The following is a 13376-nucleotide window of genomic DNA, read 5'->3' as shown; positions in this document are numbered from 1 at the left end:
GTTTCTGAGAGAAATAGTGAAGGTGAATGCATATACGAACAAGTTCTCCAGTTTAGGATAAGAGCAAATTCAACCCAAGAGCCTTCGATGACGTGGATGATTACGTTACTGTTTATCATCTGTCCATCATCGTCTAAAGCCCGCCCTGACAATTTCATTGGTCCGAACAGTTTCTGTTCGGGCATAATTACTCCTCTATGGAGCGAGTCCAGACCGAATTGCCCGAGCAAAAAAAATTATGGGCGGGGCTAAATTCGGCTGGCATCCAGGCTATAACATGCCATGGCTAATTTCAAAATAACGCACATACTTTTATGCAGCAACTTGTATGATGGACTTGTCTTATTTGAAACACTGTTAACAATGTGGGCTAGAAGATTTGATAATTTAAGCTATTATTAAGTTAGATGAAGTAAAAGCACATTCATAGCTGTTTAACATAGTGCCTAGCCTATATCTTTAACATCCTTGAAGAATATCAAGAAAATACTATTTACTCGACTGAATTTTTTTAGTTCTATGATACCCCTGTCCCCCCCGTCAACTTCTGGAATAAAATCCATGGTAATATCTCACAATTCATCTGGAATAGGAAGTTCGAAGTTGGCTACTTTACAGAGGAAGAGGGTAGATGGGGGCTTATATAGTTTAACCCTCATATCCCTGTCTCTTGGCGTAAGATTGAAGAACATATTGTGCATCCATGGAATTTGGAAGACGTTCTTTTTTCTAATGTATCAAATGATGTTTTATAAACAAAGTTCGGGAGAAGCACGTTCAGATAATTGACACAGGTGGAGAGCACTCAGCTAATCAACAATAGAGGTATATATACAGGCAGCAGTCCTACCTCCGTTTGTTGACAGTTATCAGCAAACCTTCCACCACCCCTTCGCCACCCCTTTTAACTCTAAAACCACTTACATGTACGGGGGGTACTCTGGATTCGGGCCTAATTCTGAGCTCGAAGCCCTCCCCCCGGACAGCACGCCATATACGCATTGAATTACTCTCTATAAATTATATGTTAGTGCGAACTCGTGAAATAAGCAATGTCAGCTGCGCTTTGGTCCCGTTGTTTCTCATCTTATTCAAATTTGGAGGTTGGTTGAATCTAGATGCAAGATCTCCTGTAGGTGGCATACACAGTCTCCCATATTCATTAATAAAGGTCTGACAATTGGTGGCAGACCCATTCCTCCTTCGCATTGGAGTAGGAGTGGTGTTCGTCACTTGAAAGACGTTTATAATGATACTGGTTTGTGCTCTTCTCAAGATATTGCAAACTCATTCAATCTGCCAGCCTCCTCATTTTTCTTTTATCTACAGTTTATATCGGCCCTCAAAGCATATGGTGGACAACCTTTGTGTGTACACCCATTGCATAATTTGATTATTGCTCAAGGAAATAATAGAGGCTTGGTGTCCATATTATATAATTTTATTTTGGAGGCCTCAAATGCCAAACTGCCCTAAGATAGACTGTGGAGACGCGACTGCCCGAATTTGGATCCAGATTTTACTTGGAAGGATGTTTGGGTAAATATAAAGGAGGCCTCTCGTAATCCTGACCACCAACAGATTAATTTCAACTTTGTACATAGAACGTATTTAACTCCTCACAAGCTCTATTTACTGAAGAGATTAACAGCTTGTACCCAGCTTGTACCCTATGTACCCTCAAGGTACCAGGTACTTTCTTACATATGATGTGGGAATGCCCGCCTGTTGCTCAGTTTTGGACAGAGGTAGCATCCAGATTGTCTGATTTAGTTTCAGTAACAGTACCCGTAACAGTGCCCATTTTGTTATTGAATAAGTTAACAATGTTGAACACTAATATTCAGCATAAGCTCACAGTACTAGCTGGCCTCACAGCTGCTAAAAAGATGATTGCATTGATATGGAAACCTCCTCATTCACTTTCTGTTAAATGTTGGATTCTTTCATTTCTGGATGTGATCTTTTTAGAATTGTCTACTGCTCGAGTTAATGGTGCGAATGAAAAGACAATCTGTAGTTGGAACACTCTTGCTGAGTCACTGAAAGCCTGGTTAAGATAAATAATTTTTGTTTTATTTATTTAAATTTTTTGCCTGACTTAAAGGGTTAGTTCACCCAAAAATGAAAATGCTGTCATTAATTACTTACCCTCATGTCGTTCGACACCCGTAAGACCTCCGTTCATCTTCGGAACACAAATGAAGATATTTTAGTTGAAATCTGATGGCTCTGAAAGGCCTCCATTGGCACAATGCACGGTACACTCTCAAGACCCAAGGTACTAAAGATGTCGTTACAAAGTCCATCTCACTACAGTGGTTCTACAATAACTTTATGGAGTGACGAGAATAGTTTTTGTGCGCAAAAAAACCCTAAATAATGACTTATATAGTGATGACGATTTCAAAACACGGCATCATGAAGCTTCGAAGCGTTATGAATCAGCGAGTCGATTCAGCAGTTTGGATCGCCAAAGTCAGCAGTTTGGCGGTTTGACACGCGATCCGAATCATGATCACATGTTATGATGTGTATAGTTACATCGTGTACTAAGACCAACAGAAAATGAAAAGTTGTGATTTTCTAGACCGATATGGCTAGGAACTATACTCTCATTCCTGATTAATGATCAAGGAACTTTGAGCCGTACCATGAGTGCAGAGCGCAATATTACACAGCGCCTGAAAATAGTCCCCAGTTCGCTCCCTGTGCAAGCAGGTTGTCACGTTGGTTATGTTGACGGAAGTTAGCCTATTTTTAGGCACTGCGTAATATCATTGCTCCGCTGCCCCCATGGTACGGCAGCAAAGTTCCTTGATTATTACGCAGGAATGAGAGTATAGTTCTTATTATAGCTAGCCATATCGGCCTAGAAAATCGCAACTTTTCACTTTCAGCAAGTGTATGTACTGCTCTCCATCGGTTCAAGTTTTTTTTCCCCGCTACCCCTCCACCCCCCAAACATAAGCAACGTTTTGTTCTGTCTTTGATAGACAATTTTTGAAATAATACCATTCTAAACTAAATTAATTTCAAATTTAATTCAAGCACTCTCAAGGACCTATATTTGTTTTCAAGTACTTTCCAGGCCTTTAATCCATGTGTCTGAAATTAAAGTACTTTCAAGAAGTGTTGGAACTCTGCCCACCACAAACAACTGATTTTAATTATTTTTATTAAATATTTAAAACAACCCAAACACACCTGTATACATATAGAATGCTGCATTAAACAATTTTGTAAGGGAAAAACATAATAATAAATAAACTCCATGGTGGATTCCAAGTGATCAAGGGCTTAGGACGTTCCAGTTCAGTCCATTGCAAAGGTTCCGCCAGTAGTGGGCACTCATGCAACGTAAGCAATGACGTAGAGGTCTACACGGGTCCAAAAATTCGTACCCGAACCTGAAGAGACCCGTCTATTATTTCAAAAGCTGGACCCAGACCCGTGCAGATCCAAGAAATGGCAAAAATGTAGTACCCGGAACTGACCTAGACCTATCTATTATTTGATAGCTGGAACCGAACCTGGCGGGAAGACACAGATCCAACTGGACCCGATTGTCTCATATTCCACAATAAACTGCTATTAACAAGTCAATAAACAAGTTGCGAAAAAATATAACTTTTTGTCTCAGCCTACCTAAAGCTGTTGTCTCCCTTCCTTGTACCTGATTGTGATGCATTAGCTACAATCCTTGCCAAGAAAAAAGTTATATCCAGGTTATTCCTCTCTTGTTTTCAGCGGTAAATGTCAATTTTATGTCACGGTGACGGATGAAAAATTTCGACTCAAGTTAACTCACATGATAACTTTGACTGTTTGCCCTTTTTAACTAATAACGATTGCTCGTTCTGTGCTATGGCCGCTGACGTTACCATTATTTATTTGCTATAATCTCTGTGAGCCGAGTCTGACCACCAAAACTTTAAGATTAAACAAGACGGTTCATTCATATTATTATTAAAGTTAGTCACTGCAGAAGCTCGGGTTGCCATAGAAACATGACACGCGCTTGAGACTGCACTTGTGCATTAGCTGGAGCAACCTGAAATATGATCTTTTTACGCAATTTGAGCGTCATAGAAAACATTTATGTAACAGTTCACCTGAGATTGTGTTGCTGATTTGAAATATATTATTTAAATACGAGTACATTATTACAGTGCGCTTGTATTAAATCTGACCGCTTTGCTTTTAATGGCTGAGCGAGAGAGAGAGAGAGAGAGAGATCACTCGTGTTTGTTTTCTTCTCTTTATTAAACCTTATTTCCCGGCTCACACTTTTCTTATCCTAATTTTACAATTTGCAAGTTACACAAAACACACAAGGAGTGCTGACTGACTCTGATCACGGCCAGGTGTTCTCCGAGTCTGTTTGTAATACCGGAGTCGATCAATGTTAAACAGACTCGGGACCCGAAGTAATAGATTGGGATAGATTGATAGATTGACCCGTACGGGTCCCGGATGGTCCGTGTAGACCTCTACATCCGAGTGAAAAAGACGGAGGGAAGTTAGCGAGTGAAGTTAGCGAGTGAAGGGCATAATAACAACGAACTGGAATGCAGCACAGGTAGTGTTTTACTGTAACTTCACACTCTCATTGGCGCCATTTAGTCACAAGGTGTTAAACGCGCACGAAAATCGGCCCCGTGTGAACAGGCCTTAAGGCACACCTGTGCAATAATCATGCTAATCAGCATCTTAATATGCCACACCTGTGAGGTGGATGGATTATCTCGGCAAAAGAGAAGTGCTCACTAACACAGATTTAGACAGATTTGTGAACAATAGTTGAGAGAAATAGGCCTTATGTGTACATAGAAAAAGTCTGTTCCCTTACGAGAGTACTCTCGTATTGCGTTTTGCTAAAACACTATGGGGGAATTCCTTTCCTCGAGATATTGAAGCAAATTTTTATCCAAAAATACCTTTTATACGCAGTGCAGCTGCACAACTCTCAGCAGGAAGCAGCTGCGTGCTGATTGGCTGTGCCGCTGCAACTGCAGCAACCTATAGCGAGACCGTGGGGCGGGACGGACCAATCAGGTCCTTCCAAATTGGCTGCGCCATCCGGCACATATCCTTTTCAAATACCTTCTGTGTTTTACACATCCAAAAAGAGCCGAGACGTTGTTGCAAATGTCTCTTTCCTGCGCCTCGTGCAGAGGTTTTATCGCGGACGAGGATCGGCACATCATCTGTGTGTCATGTCTCGGACGAGACCACACGCAGGCTGCACTCAACCAGGGCGGCTGCCCGGAGTGCGACGAGCTGACGCTGCAGACCCTTCGGGCTCGGCTCGGCTCGCCAGCTTCGACTCGGATCCCGTCCCTTGCTCCCAGCCTCTCGAGCCACGGAAGAAAAAACGTCGCGACCAGAGGCCACCGGAGCGCTCTGACGAGCACACGCCGGGCATGTCCCCCCGTGCCTCACCATCGCCCGTGTTGTTCATCGAGGAACAGCACAGCTCCACTCGCATGGCGGCTGCTGCTGTTTCCTTCGGCGGACCGGAGGAGGAAGAGGATGACAGCCTTTCCCTTGCTGCATCCGGAAGCGGGTGGTCGGATGCCGCCTCGGAGCACGCCACTTCGACGCGGACGGCTAGCGGCGTTATAACCTCAGTCGACGCTGAGCTTATGCGTTTGCTCACCAAGGCCGTGGACGACCTCGGCATTGACTGGTCTCAGCCCGAGGAGCCCACGAGAAGTCGACTGGATGAGTGGTTTTTCGAGAACCGCCGTCAACCGACCCCTCAAAGACCCGCTCCCTTCTTCCCAGAAGTCCACGATGAGCTAACAAAGTCGTGGAAGGCGCCATTTTCTTCTGGCCCCAAATCCTCTTTTTCTCCAGCGCTCTCGGTAGACGATGGCGCTCAGAAAAAAGGATACCAAGCCCTTCCTCCCCTCGAGGAAGCCGTCGCTGCACACCTTTGCCCGCCCTCCGCCAGAGGATGGCAGTCAAAGGCTGTGCACCCTTCCAAGGCCTGCCGCACTACGTCCAGCCTCGCCGGTCGAGCTACACTCGATGGCGGTGCTTCAAGTCTTCCAGGCCAAACTCCTCCGTTCCCTGGATGAGTCTGTTCCTGACAACGAGGCTCTGAAGGATCTGCGCGGCGCCACTGACTTGGCCCTGTGCGCCACCAAGGCCAACGCTCAGGCGATCGGCAGATGTATGGCCAGCCTGACGGTGTTGGAGCGCCATTTGTGGCTTAACCTAACCGAGATGAAGGACATGGACAAGACCGCTTTCCTGGACGCGCCCATGTCGCCTTCAGGATTATTTGGTCCCGCCGTGGTTGGGTTCACGGAGCGCTTCACTGAAGCACAGAAGGCTTCGCAGGCAATGCGACATTTCCTGCCTAAGCGTTCCAGCTCCTCCGCTAGCCGTCACGCTAAAGCTGGACCAGCCCAGCCCACCAAGGCGCCGCCTTCAGCTCGCCAGCCTCACGCAGCTTCTAAGCCCGGACAGCGTTCCCGCTCTACGAGCTGCAGCAGACCGCTGGAGCGTCGAGGTCCCCGACCCAGCAATGTGTCGAAATCTGAGCCTCCGAAGCCGTCCTAGCCAGAGGTATAAAGAGAAGGCGGATAGTGCCCGCTTCGGCCGGTGTACCGCCTCGCTCTCTTCTAAAATGTTCCCCAGCTCCCTTCAAGGTGGCTGGGAACACCACATTCACAGCCAACGAGCCCGTTTTCACGGCGACCCATATGAGTCACAAAAAGAGCTTTTTCTCTGTAGGCAGTGTGCCAGCATTAAAGCATGTACCCCTACACTCAAGCACTCCCCCATGTTCCCCAGCCCCCTGCACTCAGGTGGCTGGAAACATTATTCTCACAGTCAACGAGCCCGCACTCAAACGCGCTCGCCTGTACACAAGCACCAATATTCTATGTCCCCCGGCCCCCTGCACTCAGGCGGCGGGAAACATTTCCCTCATAAGCGCCAACTTAGCGCAAGGTTATAGGGCCACCGAGTCCCTGTTACTCAGCGACTCGCCCCACAGATTAATTCAGCCCCTGGCTTCGAAGGCCGAGGCCTGGCGGGCCATTCCCGGCATTTCGAAATGGGTGTTGAACATAATAGAACAAGGTTACTCGCTACAGTTTGCTCGCAGACCACCGCGCTTTCGCGCCGTGGAAGAGACAACGGTGAGAAGCGACAAAAGTCACGTGCTTCGAACCGAGATATCAAAACTGTTAATAAAGGGAGTGGTGGAAGCCGTACACCCCTCACAGAGCGAGTCGGGCTTTTACAGCCGTTACTTCCTTGTACCAAAAAAGGACGGTGGTCTCAGACCCATCCTAGACCTCAGACATCTGAACAAAGCCCTTATGAAGCGCCCGTTCAGAATGTTGAGAATGAAACAAATCCTCGCGCACATTCGCCCGGGAGATTGGTTTTTCACTGTGGATCTAGAGGATGCCTATTTCCACATACAAATAGCCCCCCATCACAGGCCATTCTTGAGATTCGCCTTCGAGGGGAAAGTATACCAATACAAGGTGCAACCTTTTGGTCTATCTCTGGCTCCCCGCACGTTTACAAAGTGCATGGAAGCGGCGCTAACCCCGCTGAGGCTTCGGGGAATGAGAATTCTCAACTATCTCGATGACTGGCTCATAATAGCTCAGTCAGAGATACAGTTATTAAACCACAGATCTTGGCTTCTCAACCATTTACAATGCTTGGGACTCAGAATCAACGTGGCAAAGAGTTTATTGTCTCCCACACAGAAAGTTTTGTTTCTGGGAACAGTATTGGACTCACTGCAGATGAGTGCGCGGCTGACTTCACAGCGCGCGCTCTGTTCGGAACCGAGCGGTTTCCCTCAGGTCCGGTGCACACATTCCTCTCAAACACTTTCAGAGGATGTTGGGTCTCATGGCCTCGGCGGCGCCAGTTCTCAGACTGGGTCTGTTGCACATGCGCCCCCTACAGCACTGGCTGAATCGCCGCGTTCCAGCTCACGCATGGCTTTCGGGCCGATTACAAATCAAGGTAGACCACAGCGGTGTGTTAGCTCTGGCTCCTTGGAAAAATTCCGTCTGGTACAAGACGGGCGTGAGTTTGGGCACTGTTACGAAGTGGAAAGTTATCTCGACAGATGCATCCAACCTAGGTTGGGGAGCCCTTCACGAGGGCAGGCCAATCTCCGGTCTCTGGTCAGACTCGGAGAAGAGCCTTCATATAAACTGTCTAGAGATGAAAGCGGTCACGATATCGCTAAGAGCTTTCCTTCCGTACATAAAACACCCCCATGTCCTGATCCGAACAGACAGCAGGTCGGTGGTAGCCTATATAAATCGCCAAGGCGGTCTGAGATCTATCGATCTGCACTCAATGGCGGAAGAAGCCCTAATATGGGCAGAGCACAATCTGAGCTCGCTGAGAGCGACTCACGTGCCAGGCATTCTGAATTTGGGTCCGGACATGCTGTCCAGGGGCAAAGTGTCCCCTGCAGAGTGGTCTCTTCACCCACATATAATTCAGACAATTTGGGGCCCGATCTATGGGCGCTTCATGTTTGGCCCATCAACGGGTACATGAGAACCTTTCTGAAAACGTATTGAATACTATTACTGAAGCTAGAGCCCCCACGACTAGGCGGCTCTATTCAGGCAAATGGTCAGTCTTTTCAGACTGGTGTAAAGCGCAAAGTCTGACCCCACATGATTGTGCAGTGTCAGAGGTGCTTACATTTTTACAAGAGCTTCTGGACGCGGGTCGTTCCCCCTCCACGCTTAAAGTTTATGTGGCTGCTATTGCAGCGTATCACATTCAAGTGAACGGACTGTCACTAGGAAAGAACGATCTCATTGTTCGCTTCCTTAAAGGGGCTAGAAGGCTTCACCCACCTCGCCCCCCTTCAGTCCCTATATGGGACCTGTCCACGGTCCTGGATGCCATGAAGAGCTCTGCATTTGAGCCTCTGCATTCGGTGAGCTTAAAGCTCCTGTCACTAAAGACCGCTTTTCTGTTAGCGATCGGGTCAGTTAAGCGAGTGGGTGATCTGCACGCGCTCTCTGTGAGCGCCTCGTGTCTGGAATTTGGGCCAAACGACTCCAAAGTCGTCCTCAAACCAAGACATGGATATGTACCTAAAGTGCTTTCAACTCCGTTCAGAGCACAGGTCATTTCACTTTCGGCACTTTCATCACCATTAGATGAAATAGATGCTAATTTGCTCTGTCCTGTCAGAGCGCTGAGAATATACATAGAGCGTTCCGCTGCTTACAGGCAAACTGAACAGCTCTTTGTATGCTTAGGCGGCCGCACCCGAGGGTGCGCGGTTACAAAGCAGACCTTGTCACGGTGGATAGTGGATGCTATTTCACTGGCTTATGAGTCTAAAGATCTCAGCTGCCCCTTAGGCATTAGAGCCCGTTCTACTAGAGGCATGGCCTCTTCGTGGGCTTGGTCTACAGGCATTTCTCTGAATGATATCTGTGCGGCGGCAGGCTGGGCTTCCCCGTCCACTTTTATCAGATTCTATAATTTAGATGTTCCGGCTTTACAAGCTGGGCTTCTTGCTGTGTAAAAAGATTTAACCCCTTAAGGCTCGATAAGTCCGGCCTGGGTTGAATATTGTATAAGTCATAAGCATATTCCTTATACGGCTCGAATTATCTGGCCACTCATTATTCCTGACCCGACTATGTCTGGTCTATACTTATAATTGCACGTACATCGTGTTCATTCTCTTAGGGCCCGACTCAGGTCTGGCTCATTCGGAGTTATTGATATCATATTACGGGCCCACCTAGGTTGGCCTGGGTTTGGTGTCGTCGGCTTTAGAGCCGTTAAGCAAGCACAGCGTTTTGCATTGGTCCCCCATTGCGTTTTAGCAAAACGCAATACGAGAGTACTCTCGTAAGGGAACGTTTCAGTTACTAACGTAACCTCGGTTCCCTAAGATGAGGGAACGAGTATTGCGTTTTGCTTGCCGTGCTTGCTTACTTGCTCAGGAGTCGCTTCAGTCGATTAACCTGACTAACCTTGCGAGAGTGGGTCTTATATACCCTTGGCTATGCAAATTCTGTTGCCCCTTGTGGCGGGAATTTGGAAGGACCTAATTGGTCCGCCCCGCCCCACGGTCTCGCTATAGGTTGCTGCAGTTGCAGCGGCACAGCCAATCAGCACGCAGCTGCTTCCTGCTGAGAGTTGTGCAGCTGCACTGCGTATAAAAGGTATTTTTGGATAAAAATTTGCTTCAATATCTCGAGGAAAGGAATTCCCCCATAGCGTTTTAGCAAAACGCAATACTCGTTCCCTCATCTTAGGGAACCGAGGTTACGTTAGTAACCGAAACGTTTCTGTGCAACAATAATTGAATCTCTGATTACTAAATAAGTGAATTTCACCATTACTTCACTCATAATTACCACAGACATAAAAAAAAAGAATGCACAAGTATCAGCAGCAAAACTTACTGCAACAGAAATCTGTCAAGCCACATTAAAGAGTGCAAAAATACATTTATTGTATGTATTTCACAATGAATATGAAAGCTGATTAAAATTATCTTCAAAAAGCTTATTGCAAGAGAAATCTCTCAGAATTCATTAAAATATCTCTTAAATAGAAAAGTCTTACAGGTCTGGAATAACATGAGGACGATTGAAATCTAAGGCTTCTCTCAAATGTGAATTCTCATGTGCCTGTTAAAGCTTCCTTTTTGAGCGAAACTCCTTCCACACTGAGAGCATGTGTTAAGGCTGCAACATACTCTGTAAGAACAGAGAAAAAAGTTCTCGCTCTCAGGGCTGCGAGAACAAAATTACGTAATTTTGTTCTCGGAGCCCTAGTTTGGGAGTTCTCGCTGCTCGTTCTCGACACATCGTCTGAGCAGAACTTTTTTCTTGTGGGTGTCCGAGAACTATTGTGTGATTGGTCAGAATTTTAAAGTGAGCGGGGTTAATGCGGAGAAACGGAGATGTTCGGCACCTGCTTTTTTCGTGAAGTATGGAATGTCCTGGCCAGAACGAAATTTGTTCTTGTTCTTGCCACCTCGAAAAAACGAACAAATTTCTTTGTTCTTGCAGAGTATGTTCCAAGCTTAAGGCTTCTCTCCAGTGTGAATTCTCATGTGGCTCTCAAGGCTTCTTTTTTTAGTGAAACTTTCATCACATTGTTGGCAGGTGAAAGGCTTCTCTCCAGTATGAATTCTCATGTGAACTACAAGATTTCCTTGTTGATCAAAACTCTTTCCACACTGAGGATATATATATATATATATGGCTTTTCTCCAGTGTGAACTCTCATATGGACTTCAAGGTTTCATTTTTTTAGTGAAACTCTTTTCACACTGTTGGCAGGTGAAAGGCTTCTCTCCACTGTGAACTCTTATGTGGACTACAAGGTATCTATTTTGACCAAAACTTTTTCCACACTGAGGGCATATTAATGGCTTTTCTCCAGTGTGAATACTAATGTACCTGTCAAGGCTCGCTTTTTGAATAAAACTCTTTCCACACTTTTCACATGTGAATGGCTTCTCTCCAGTATGAAGTCTCATGTGCCTTTTAAGGGTTCCTTTTCGATTAAAACTCTTTCCACACTGTTGGCAAGTGAAAAAACTTTTAGCTCTTGTCTGTTTTGTCTCGTCACCATGGAAACAATAAGGCGATGCGTTCTAAAATATTTAGCCAGAGAATATGGTCATATTTCTGCAACATAAAGCTGAAGCTAGTTTGTAGCAGACCAAGAATACAGACTACTGCCGTTATTACTATAACTGCTAGTTAGTGTTAAATTAGGCCTGTTTTAGTTGGGTTAGGTGGCTTACGTTTTACTGTGAATTTGTTAAGTAAATTGTGTTTTGTATTTATTTATATATTTAAGTATACTTTAAACTTGTAATAAAGTTTTAAATTTAAATAATAATAAAAAAAATCAATGAAAAGCCATTCTTTAATCTCATCCACCTCGTTTTATGGCTCTTCTTTTTTTTAAAGTATCGGTTCAGGCACCAGTACTGTTTTAAAAGTATCGGTTTGGCACCGGTATCAAAAAAAACCCCCAAACGATACCCAACCCTACATGTAAGTTTAAAATATTCAGACTGACCCTCCAGCGTGAGTTTTCAAGGCGACTGTTATTTAGAATGTATCACTGTTTCCAAGGTGACGTGTCATTGCTTGTCACGTGACACATCGTAGTCACAATAGTGCTGTATGACTGATGATCTGCTTTAATTCAGTTTTCCTTTTGTATTAAAATATTCACATATTTGTTAACTATGGCATGAAATCTGATATTCCGGTTGTCAAATATGGGCAAGTGGATGTGTTTTGTTGTTTAAACACCTTTATAACAACCGTATTAGTTGATATGCGTGCCGCCATTGTAGTTTGTGCCGCAGTTCAGAGAATTGGATCTATTGGATTTACAGCACATGAATTCATCCAATTCTCCCAAAATGCATGAAAGTAAGTGACCGGTGAACTGGGAGAAGAATAGAGTAAAGGATTATTATTGCCGCTTCCATGGACATCAGTGTGAATTTTACGAACTCTAAATGTATTGTTTTACTGGTACTTATGTCTATTTAAATGTCTGAAACCTAAAATAAACATTGTGGTTGAAAACACTGAATAGTTATTGTGTATATGACAAGCACTGAGTGCGTCTGTCTCTGGCTCAGCCAACGTGCAAAGCACATTTGAATTTAACAGTTGATCACGTGATGCAGTGAATGTTCTAATCCCACCGGTGTGATCGTATGCTCTAGGGACAAGCCAAGACTGATCACACTGTGTGATTGTATGCGTCTAAGGGTTAGTTGCTGTTGTGTGCACATTGCATGATGGATGAGGGACAAGGGGTCACATGTTACAAAAAAAATTCAATAGGAAGAATCGTCAACAACGCCGTCTGGTATACAAAGTATGTTTCACAACCAAACACACACTAGAAGTGATACAGGAAATAAGATCAAGAGACTGGATTTCTTCCTGTTAAAAAAAGGTAACCCTCTTTTATTGGCTGTAGGTCGTCGCAATGTCATTTCACTGCAGGAGTTACAGACAGACCCAGATCTTTATTAGCATGCTAAATATTTCACAGGTATCAGAGCTTCTCTCAGATTGTGCCTTTGATTGTACACATTATGCGATCTTATGGTTCTACGATCAACTTGGGGCTACGATTCCTTTGGGAAACTCAGCCCAGGCTGGTGTGTTGAGTCATACTGCAGCTAAACTCTGCAGGACAGTGGCCCTCCAGGACCAAGTTTGGACACCCCTGCTTTAGGATATGTTCCAAATACTTATGAAATACCTTATGAAAAGCTTGACTCAGGAGAACTGGTTTGTGACTATGTTATGTTCAGTTTCGCAGAGTTAAGGTATTTGTGAACAATTTCAGTG

Source organism: Gobio gobio, assembly GCF_949357685.1.
Source record: "Gobio gobio genome assembly, chromosome: 5".
Lineage (NCBI taxonomy): Eukaryota > Metazoa > Chordata > Actinopteri > Cypriniformes > Gobionidae > Gobio > Gobio gobio.
The sequence above is the reverse complement of the archived record's forward strand: the minus strand, read 5'-3'. Positions refer to the sequence as shown.